Here is an 11,319-nt window from a genome sequence, read left to right as displayed (position 1 = left end):
TTGTGCCTTGCTCAGTTCTTTGTTCAAGACACAAAGAACCTGGACATTTCATCACAGAAGACCCCTCCCAGTAATGGGCATTGGTTGAGGGGCCTCTACCAGAGCTATTGAGAGATCTTCATGTGGTTGGTGACAAATATCTTCTAACTGGGTGGCTCAGACCAGCAGGAGCTTATTCTCTGTGTCTGTCCATTGTTTATCTATCCATCTGTCCATCTTCAATGCAGGATGAGCAGGAAGTCACTTGCAGTACCAAGGGGCAAAAGAGACCCCTCTTGATTTGGGACCCCAGGAAGTAACCAACCCATCGGAGCAGGAGCTCTATAGTCACATGGTCCAAAAGGCCCAGGTTTGTTAGATTTCATTGCCCTCCCACCTTCTCTTGAGAGGGGCAGCAGATGCTGATGCCTGCTGCCTGTTTCCCTCAGAAATCTCTCTGAGTGCACCCGCAAGGCTCTGCACCGCACGGCTCTACAATCTGGTTCTTAAAAATATCACTGTGGAGGGGGAAAGGAACATTAGTGCGCTTAAGAAAGCTGTTCCCAAATAAATGAGCAGTTAAAACAAAATCAGATTATGGTGCCTGCAGAAATCACACCTCTTCTCTCCAACACATTCACAAGGACTTGCCTGGAAGACTCAAACATCATTATCATCACAATGGCGGGAATCTAAGCCCCGGTGTGTGCACCCTCCCTCCCTCTCTCTGTCTGCACACACACACACTCAACATGATGTTTTGAGTGTGCATCTATCTATAATGAGCACAGTGGCATGGTGTTTTGTTTTGTTTTTTAAACTTTTCTTTTACAAAAGCCTTGGGGAACTGGGGATGTAGTTCTGTAGTAGAGTGTTTATTTATTTGTGTGTGTGTGTGTGTGTGTGTGTGTGTGTGTGTGTGTGTGTGTTTATGCACATACCATAACATGTATGTGTGGAGGTCAGAGGACAACTTACAGGAGAAGTTGGTACTTTGCTTCCACAACGTGGGATACGGGGAATTGAACTCAGGCTGTCTGGCTTGGCACCTTTACTTCCTTAGCGATCTTGCAGGCCCATGATAAATCTTTCAGGAGTCTCTGAATCTGTAGGCTCTTCTCAAATGCCACTTTTGTTTGTCAATTGGTCCTCTGGGGACAGCCCATTGATCTTTGTTAGCCTTGACTACAAGCCAGGAACTCTCCTCTGCCTACCTAGGATAGCAAGAAGTCACATGAAGACCAGAAGTGAAGGGACCAGTATTCAGCACAAGACACCCCAAGACCAAGTTCTCAGCACAAAGAAGATTTATTTGCCCCACAGGGACAAAGGGCAGGGAATAAGAGACAAAGACAGGAGATAGAGGATGAGGGAGAAGGGGCAGGGGTATTTGTCTCAGAGGTACAAAGGACTGACTCTGGGTAGAAAGGAGACAGACGTGGCACATAGGCAAATGGTAGTTTATAAAGGAAAAAGGGAAAACTCTGTGTTAGGATGAGGTGTTTAATTTTAACTGGGCTTGCTAATTAGGTGAGCCACAAGGGAGCTTTTGTTTGCTATATTTCGATACTTTGATAGTTGGACCATGATAGTCAGCCTCAGGAGGAGGAAGTGGCCAAATAAGGGAATAGACCTTGGTGGCTAGCTTTAGGAATGTAGTCTAAATTTAAAAAAAAAAAAAAAAAAGATTTATTTTATTTATCATGTATACAGTCAGAGGGGATGGGAGAAAAGGGCAAGGCCTGCCAGAGCCATGTTCACTATGCTTAGGCTGGTTAGAGTCCCTTCAAGAAGGGGTCTCTGTTTTGAGACCTACCCTACCCCTTCCATGGGGTCCCAAGTTTTCTGTTCCTGATAGCCAGGCCTGCAGGACCTAGAGTTAACTGGCCCTCTCCTCCCTTCCATGCCAGGTAGTCAGAAACACCTCAAGAATGGGCTGGGTTGCCAAGATGGATTCATCATCCTCACTAGTTGCTAAGTGGACTTCTGATAACCCAGAAAAGAGTTGAGGTGGCAAGAAGCCTGGAGTCTTGATGCCCATTGCTCTAAGTCCCAAGTCCCATGGCACCTGTGTTCTGATCTGCTCCCATTTTCCCTGGAGCTGGTCTGACTCTGGCTCTGCTCACTGGTACCTGACCTGGATGGCTGTGTGCACGTGAGCACAGATGGACACCTTGGATGGTGACTCCTGGGGCTTGTATCACAACTGTGAGACTGTGAATGAAAAAAAAAAAATGGGGGCAGGAGCAAGCTCATGGTCCACGGTCCATGACCAGCTGGAAAATCTTGGCAATGACACACATGAATAATTCCCTTCTTCTCTGGACATTCCCAGGCCTGATAATTGAGATGATTGTTTCTGAGCTGCTTTGTGTGAGTGGGGGCAGAGTGGAGGTAATTTGCTTCTTCCAGTGTCAGTTCCCCCAACAGCAGGCCACCGCCCACATGGGCATGCATTGTGTTAGTTAACCTTTCTCATTGCTGTGACCAAACATCTGACAGATGTAATTTAAAGGGAGGGTTTATTGTGGCTCACAGTCCAGGCAATATTGTCTGCCATAGCAGCAGGAGTAGATCTGCCCATGGTAGTGGCAGCTTCTCACCTGCCAACAACCAGGAAGCAATAGAGACCAGAAAGAGTAGGGCTGGAACCCGCAATGTCTGCCTCTAGCAGCGTATGACTGCCAGCTAGGACCTACTACCCAAAGATTCCACAACCTCTCCAAACAGTTCTTCCAGCTTAGAGACCAAATGTTCAAACACATAAGCCTGTGGAAGATATGCCACAGGCACACTATAACAAGGGCTACACCTAGTACTGTACTTCCCTGCTTTCAATCTTCCAGACCTGTCTGAAAGATCCTGCTGAACATTCCTGAAGGCCTGAGCACACTTGTTGTCTCATGATTTTCTCCAAATTGAAGCCCCTGGAAAAAAGAAGGAGGCCTGGAATACTTGGAAAGTAAACAAAACTTATAAGACATAGGAAACTCCTGAAGTTTACAACATCCCCAAGGCCCAGGGTTATGTGTGCAGTAACAGTGGCTGGGGAGGGAGACCTTTGGAAAGTTGTGCAGTGAGCTCCTGGGATGCATCTTGCCTGTGGGCTTCTTGGTGATACCTCAGTCATGTATGCTCCTCTAAGAAACCTTGAAAACTCACTGACTCACTATGTTAGACTTGAGTGGAACTGTTTCTTTGGTGTGTACCAGTACTCTGTGGTGAGTGGACATTTATTTGTGTCTCCCCAGGAGAAGCCAAACAACAGATCCCAGTATGGGATCTTCACAGCTGGATTCTTCTACAGCTTTCCTAAGTGTGCCTGGTGACCCAGAAGCCACCTACAGCCAATTCTCCTTCAACAGGATTGGGAGGCTGTCACTGAACTCCATTCTGAACCTGCCTATGCACCGAGAGATACACCACTTTGTCAGAGAATATCAACACCGCCCGGGTGGCGAGAATAAACAGTGAGTTAAACTGTGAGCTGGAAAACCCTGGATCAGGCAGAGAATCTTGGGGTCATGGCACCAATCTGATCTTATGAGTGAGCTGTACACCTACCACAGCAAAGCCAAGAGGACAATCAGTAAAATGAAACACGCAATGAGGCATTAATGGAGCTGTTTTTAGGGATTCTGTAAACCATCTAGTCATTGAATTGGAAGCTGGTAGGGTGTTGCCTTCTCATTACGAAGGAGTCATGTCTGAATCATCTGCTGTGGTGCCTCACTGCTGTGCACATGAGTGTTAATGTTCCCCACAGCCCCTCTGCTGTGAAATAAATGGCTAAGTTGAACTGATAACAAGAAAGCAGAGTAGGGCTTTTGCCCTGGGCTCTGTGCACTCGTGTGGTTAGATGAGTGTGGCTGTGTTCCCCTGCTTTCCTGTGGGGATTCCAGCTCCTCTGAACGGGAAGGGGGAAGGTCACTGGGTCATGCCCTCTGAAGCAGTTTCTTCCCTGGAGGTGGATGGGGAGTGATATTGACCCTGGGAATTATGAGATCCAACAGAACCCTGTGGCCCTGAGACAGACATAGGGCAGGGGCAGGTAAGGCAACACATTGGAATGAGGCTCAGACAGCAACAAGGGGACAGGGATGTGAAGTGGGGTGGGGGGATGGGTGGGGGCAGCTCTGGGGAGAGCCAGCTGGTCATCACCTCAACCCCAGGGCAGTTCAGCCAAGGACTTTAATCAGTGTATTTTGCCAGGAATCTGTAGAGGGGGGCACAGGTCCCTCAGGGCACAGGTTTATAATAGCCACAGGTGTGAGGGATGTTGCCTCAGCATGAAGAAGTGAGGTCAGAGGTAAGCAGAGTCACAGCTAAGTGGGGGTAAGGAGTAAAGTGAAGTTGGCCAGAGGTCGGTTGCTTCAGCCCTCTTTCCTGAAGCTCATTTGCACAGATAGCTTCCTTCGGGCCAGTTCCTCCTCAGCCATGCCATCCCGTATTTTCCGTTCCACTGCCCTCTAGACTCTGGGGTCCTCTAAACAGCAAAACCTCAAGCCTGTGGGATGTTGATGGCCAGGATTGTCTCTATTCACCAAGGTCACTATAGTAGTCAGGTGGGAGTCTTGCCTTTTATTTTATTTATTTATTTGTTTGTTTGCTTGTTTATTATGTATGCAGTATTCTGCCTACATGTATGATTGCACACCAGAAGAGGGCACCAGATTTCATAGATGGTTGTGAGCTACCAAGTGGTTGCTGGGAATTGAACTCATGACCTCTGGAAGAGCAGCCAGTGCCCTTAACTTCTGAGCCATCTCTCCAGCTTCCAGTTTTGCTTTTTCAACCTCCATGAAGTTTTAAGCATGGCTACTGCCTTCCAGATCATATTAAAGGGGCAAAGACCACCAGGACATTTCTGGAAAAAGATCAACCCCAGGAGGGGTGAGTGTGAGATGGTCACTTGAGTGACCAAGGTGCTGGGCACTAGCTCACCCAGCCTCCTGGAGCTAGGACCTGATGGTCCCTTCTATCAAATCCCACACTGGAACCCACTACTCACCCAGTCCTAGAGGCCATAGGGTCACTGCCCAGCAATCTTTGGGTATCCACCTGTGTGTCTGTGTGTCTGGCCTCCTTGGTGCTAGGATAACCTCTTCCAACTCTGGCTTTCACACAAACCCACATGCAACAGAAGAAGACAGGACAGCAAAGGAAGGCATGCAGCTCAGGAGCCAGGCAGAAGGAACAGAGTACACCCAATAAGGAAGGTTGATGGAAACCATATACTCCATCTATGGAGAGAGACCAGAGTTGGAACTTTGCCTGTGCCTCTGAGTGGTGGCATTGCAGGGATGTACCACCACACCTGGCTGAATCTCCCTTTCCGAACTATAAAGTCCTGATGTGGGCTCCTGCTGAGATAGGTGTTAATGTGGCTTCTTTGAAGGGCTTAGTGAGTGTCTTACAAAATGAGTCCTCATTCCACTAACAAGGCACCCAGCCTGTCCAAATCCTGAATCCTGCAACTAGTCCTGTGGGTTCCATGTATCAGCCACGTGTCTGGGCCATGACTGCTACCCCAGCAAGCTGCACCACAGCAAGCTACTGCCCATACACTCAGCTGGAGTAGGGCAGGAGTTACTGCTGTCCCCCATTCCCCTATCCCTGGGGTTAACCTCCATGTTAAGTTGGAGCCCTGCCTTCAAATGCGCAGTGCCTTGGACTTTCATTCAAAGCCAAAACTACTCTGTTTACACACAGGGGCCTCCAGTATGATTTCAAGGAACTCAGGAAACGGAAGCAGAGCTGCTCCCTGTGTGTGGACACTGAGCTTGTTAAGGGAGAGTGGGGTCAGAGGTGAGCAGGGTCAGGGGTCAGCAAGGGCAGCAGTGAATGGGGTCAAGATTTAGTGGTGGTATGGTCAATAGTAAGCTGGGGTCAGAATTGAGCAGGGCCAGAGGTGAGCAGAGTAAGGGGTGAGTTGGGTCAGGGGAGAGCATGGTTAGGGGTAAGCAGAGTTGGGAGTGAGCAGGGTCAGGGTGAGTGGAGTTGATGGTGTATGGGTCAGATGGTTGTGTTATGCAGGCTTGGGGTGCACAGGGCAGGGCTACACAGAGGAGGCATTTTGGGTCACAGATTATAGGTGGGAACACACTTGGGGTGAGGAGCAAGAGTCTCCAGTTGGAGGCCTTGGGTAGGATGATAGAGAAAAGCCCCTGGGTGCTGACCCCCTTGCAACTGCCTGGCTCATGGCAACTACATGGCAAAGGCTCCTCAGTGGAGGGTGTGGGTGGAAGGGTGTGCCCTACACCCAGAAGCCTCCTTCACCCTCTGTGCCTCACTCTCCTCACCAGTTTCTCCCCCTTTCCCTCCCTCTTCCCCTCCCTGCTGTTCAGCATGGCTGAGTTTTCGTCATTCCAAAGCTATAGAACATGACGTTCAGTCACAACTGTGACATTAGTGGAGTAATAGACTGCACGCCTCTCCACAGTCGACTGCAGTCCTCGGTAAACAGAGGGACGCGCCTGTCTCAGCTGCGCAGGGAGAAAAGGCTCATTTGAGCTGGTGCTTGGAGATAATGTCTTGTGAATAGCTATTTAGCCATCACCTGTCATCCTGGCCAGGAAGCTGCACACAGGGGTGCGGGAGATTTATAGAGATGCAAAGCTCATTTTTCTCAGAAAGAGTCTGTGGGCGGCTCTGCTAGAGGATAGAACCAGCTCTTCCCAGATGTGGGGGCAAGATCACCCAGCCTTACAGTGAGGCTCTGGACCCAGGAACCACCACCCACCCAGAAGGAAGAACTCCCCTACCCAGCTCTCTTCCTAATTCTTCATAGCTCAGAGGCCTCAGGACTTTCTCAGCCACAGACCCTCAGAGGGAAGTCCAGATTTTTATGTACTCCATAACTACAGAGGGGAAGGAAGGAAGAGAAGGGAGGAGGGAGTAGATGACTAGGAGAGGAGGGGAAGGGGGAGGAGGGAGGGGAAGGAAGAAAGGGCAGAAGGCAGAGCAAGGCGGGCTAGAGAGAAAGGAGGGAGGGCAGAGGAGGGTAAGGAAAACGAGAAGGAGAGGAGAGGGGTCAGCTCTAACTCTTGGAGAAGTCTGGAGAGCCCCTCCCAGATGACCCAGAACTAGAATGGAAACCTAGCCTCCAAGTCACAGCTCGTCCTTGTTCAACCAGGGCCCTGGGTGTTTCCTAGGTAAGGAACTGCGCTTCCTCCAAAGCAGAGCCTCGATGGCCACGTGTGTTCTGGGCATTCATCATGACCCTGGTCAGAATCCAATTAAAGGACAACCATTTGCAAGGCACAAACCGTATGATATATCTTTCTTAACTCGTTCTCTGCTTTCCTAAGAACAGTCAAGACAAAACAGAAAACAACCTGCCACAGACAAGTGACAAGAAGCAAAGGGGCTTGACGGAACTGCCCCAGAGCCCCCTCAGCGCTGCTGCCCCAGAGCCCCCTCAGCGCTGCTGCCCCAGAGCCCCCTCAGCGCTGCTGCCCCAGAGCCCCCTCAGCGCTGCTGCCCCAGAGACCCCTCAGCGCTGCCCACCCCACTGCCCACTCCTCCACACCCTCCCTGCTCATCCATTTCCACTCAGCCATCCTCCACTCCCCTACTAGCCCCTTCTTCTCTCCAATCTTCCTCACCCTGTCCCCTCTCCTCGTATCCCTCCCATCCCCCCCCCCCATCCCCCACCCCCACCTCCCCACCCCGTTCCAACACATCTTAGTTTACATTAAGATTGTGGCTGAAGCCAAAGAGGTTCCTGTCTTTGGCCGCCCACTGGCCTACCTGTCACTGTTTGTGAGAAATGAACAGTAATTGTTCTTGTTGTGTTTCCTAGATGGCCATGGGGTGAGAAAGGGGCCTGGGGCTCATCAGGCTCCTAATTAGTGACTTCCAGGTGTGGTAATTGCCCAGCAGTTGGGCTGCTGACAGTTAATCACCAAGGGCTCCTCAACTGCTCTCATGGAATTAAATGTTAGGGGTGGATCTGAGGATAACCTGGGAGGTGTACATCAGAGGCCTTGGCTTCAGTGCCCATCTGGGGACCTGGGATACCTGAGACTCTCCTGAAGGGGAGAGCGTGAGGGTGGCTAGCTACTTACGTTAGAGGCAGGCCACTCTCAATCTGTTTGGAAATGGTACCAAACCTTGAAGACAGTAGACAGAGTGGGAAGATTGAGGCTCCAAGAAGAGGCCCCAGGCCTGGGAGGCATCACTGGATGCTAGTGTGGTCACACAGGCTTACCACTTTCTGTACCATTTCTTTTTCTACCAAACAAGGATGAAGATGTCTTTGGTTATTTAATAAGATCTGCATTCATTAGAAACTAGGCAATTGTGTTCTACCCCAGTGAAGCCAGGACATAGTGTCACCTTTTTCTGGAAGTAGGGAATTGAGGCATGAGTAAAATGCCCACAATTCCATGGTCTGCCCAGAACTTATGAGGCCCTTGCATGATTGGGGGTAGGGATACAGTGTGTACAGGAAACATTCAAGCTTGGGAGAGGATGTGCCCTGATCTGGGACTGCCATCCTCAACCACCACCATCACAGAGAGAGGAGGGGAAGGGAAGGAGCGAGAGAGACAGACAGTCACAGGGAGGAGACCTGGTCAGCTTAGGCAGAGGAGGAAGTACTCAGTCTGGACTCCTTGTGAGGAATTTCCCAAGAGCCTGAGGTCTAAGGCCAACACAACTTGGAATAAATGATCAAGTTATGAATTAAACACAACAGAAATGTAATTACCACAGGAACCAGCTGAGAATAAAATAGATTATCCCTGTAACAGTCATTAAGCTGTTGTCACATGAGCCCCTCTAATGTGTTGCTGATTAAAGTCAATCCTGGCACAAATGATCATCTCATGGGGTTGCACTCCGCTCATCTTGGGTCCACGCAGAGCTCCTGTGGCCTGAAATTCTCTCCTGTCTGATTTATACGTGGCCTCTGGGGACCAGGGGCTTCCAGCTTCCACCCACAAAGAGCCACCTAGTAGTCCTAGGATTGAGCAGGCCATGGCTGCATGGCCTCAGAGCTCTGTGTGAAATGTTGGGGTGGCCAGCCTCTGTTTGCCAATGGTTCCTCTGCAGTCCTGACCATGGTGGTATTAACTGATGGCTCCTGGTCCCATACAACATCTAGTAAACACTCATGGAGGACCTCCTGCATGCTAGGCACTGTTGTAGATTAAAATAAAAGATCACAGCCATCCTAGCTGTGGACACAATGGACACAGGAACAGCACGCATTCTCTAGAAGGCGATACTTTGGAGAAAGTCTAAGTGGTCAAGTGTAGCCAGGGAAGTCAGAACATTGAGAAGTAAGCTGCAATTGTCTTCAGAATAATCTCAGATTGACAGAGTTGCTGAGGGGGTGCCCTGGTGAAGCTGGAAATACTTATGCAAAGACCCCGGGGCAAGGGCCAAGATGCATGTATACAGACTGGCATGTGTCTATGGATGTGTCCATGCCTAGGTATTTGTATACACACACCTCTCTCTGTATCTGTGTGCATGGACACACATTTGTGTACATACAACTGCGTGCATATGTGCACCCCCCCCCCCCCCGTGTGTGTGTGTGTGTGTGTGTGTGTGTGTGTGTGTGTGTGTGTGTGTCCAGAGCAGAGTGATTCTGGAGGGACTGGGTATGACTAGGTCAAAGGCAGGTGTTCACATCAGGCTTGCTGGTCACTTTAGCAAGGGACAAGTGTGACATAATTTCTTAGGCAGCTTCCCCCATGGCTGTGGTAGAGCCCAAGTGGTAAAATGCTGTTCTCTTCCCATACATTCTCAGTCATAGCCATGGAGGTGGGACCAGAAAGCCACTTGACTGGACTTGCCTGACAACCAGGTGGCCTCCATTTTCCAGGGCTTCCTCACTCTGAGCAGCACTCTTGCTCTCTAGGAGTCACTATTGCTTGGTGTGTCTGCCATATCTGCCTCTTCCCCAACCAGCCCTCTGCCTACCTCAGGTTTGTCTCACCAGATGGCCTCACAGGCTGATGTGTGACAGGCTTATCCACAGCAGGACTGGCTGAGACTGCAGAGTTGGTGGCTGTGTGATATTCTCTTAGTTCATTTTGATGTGCTGAGGCCTTTAATATCTGGCTTAGGTTCCTGGGAGTCCTCTGCCTATCATTTCAAATTATCTTTATTGTGTCACTTAGGCATGTATGCCCACCACTGGCCGAAAAGGTTGTCTCATATGTATGTAAAACATCCATCTTCCAGATTCGCATAAGGGCATTGCTTCAGTCACAAGTGGAGCCCTTCTGTGTCTTCCTCTTTAGTTTGGAACCAGAGCCTTTTCATCACTATAGTGAAATACCAAAGGTTCATTAGCTCCCAGTTTGGAGATTCAAGATTCCGGTGAAGGCATCATGGACAGCAGTTGGGAATGAGAGGAGCATGGATTAGACCAAGTGCTAGCTGGTTACTTCTGCAGGGAACAGAGTACAGGTGTCATGAAGCTAGCCCCTTTCACAGTAACTCTCTCATGAAACTGTAAAGGGTTGCAGGAGCACAGCCTCATGCTGCTAGTGACCCAAGGACATCCCAGCAGTCACCCATGTGTGGTGGTATTGTGTTCCCCAAAAATATTTTGCACCCTAATAATCTTATCTGGGGTCAGAGAACAGAACAGCCACTAGATACAAAGGCTAGAAAATGGTGGCACTCACACCTTTAATCCTAGCATTCCAGAGACAGAAATCCCTCTGGATCTCTGTGAGTTCAAGGCCACATTGGAAACAGGCATGGTGACACACGCCTTTAATCCCAAGAAGTGAGCCTTTAATCCCAGGGAGTGATGGCAGAAAGCAGAAAGGTATAGAAGGCGTGAAGACCAGAAACTAGCAGCTTTTAGCTGGTTAAGCTTTTAGGCTTTTGAGCAGCAGTTCAGCTGAGATTCATTCTAGAAGAGGACACAGAGGCTTCCAGTCTGAGGAAACAGGACCAGCTGAGGAACTGGCATGGTGAGGTGGTTGTGGCATGTTCTGCTTCTCTGATCTTGCAGCATTCACCCCAATACCTGGCTCCAGGTTTGTTTTTATTAATAAGACCATTTAAAATTTGTGCTACACCCATACAAGTACAACATGGGTTGTCAGCTGTTGCAAGGAGAGGTCTGGTCCATCCTAAATACATGTGGACACTTCAGAGCCATAGAGGCAAAGTCTTGGGTTGTAGTGGTTCCAGGTACTGAGGTACTGCACCCTCCTGTCCCTCTTAGCACTAACCACGATGGCCTTTGCCACATCTGCTCAAAGGCTTCTGCTCCCTGCTTCTCCAAAGAGAACCTGGGAACCATGGGGTAGTTTTGTTTTAGTTTGGGGTTTTTTGTTTTTGTTTTGTTTTTTGTTTTGTTTTGAA

This window comes from Onychomys torridus, chromosome 4 (assembly GCF_903995425.1).
Source record: "Onychomys torridus chromosome 4, mOncTor1.1, whole genome shotgun sequence".
NCBI classification, from domain to species: Eukaryota; Metazoa; Chordata; class Mammalia; order Rodentia; family Cricetidae; genus Onychomys; species Onychomys torridus.
Note: the sequence above shows the minus strand (reverse complement) of the source record.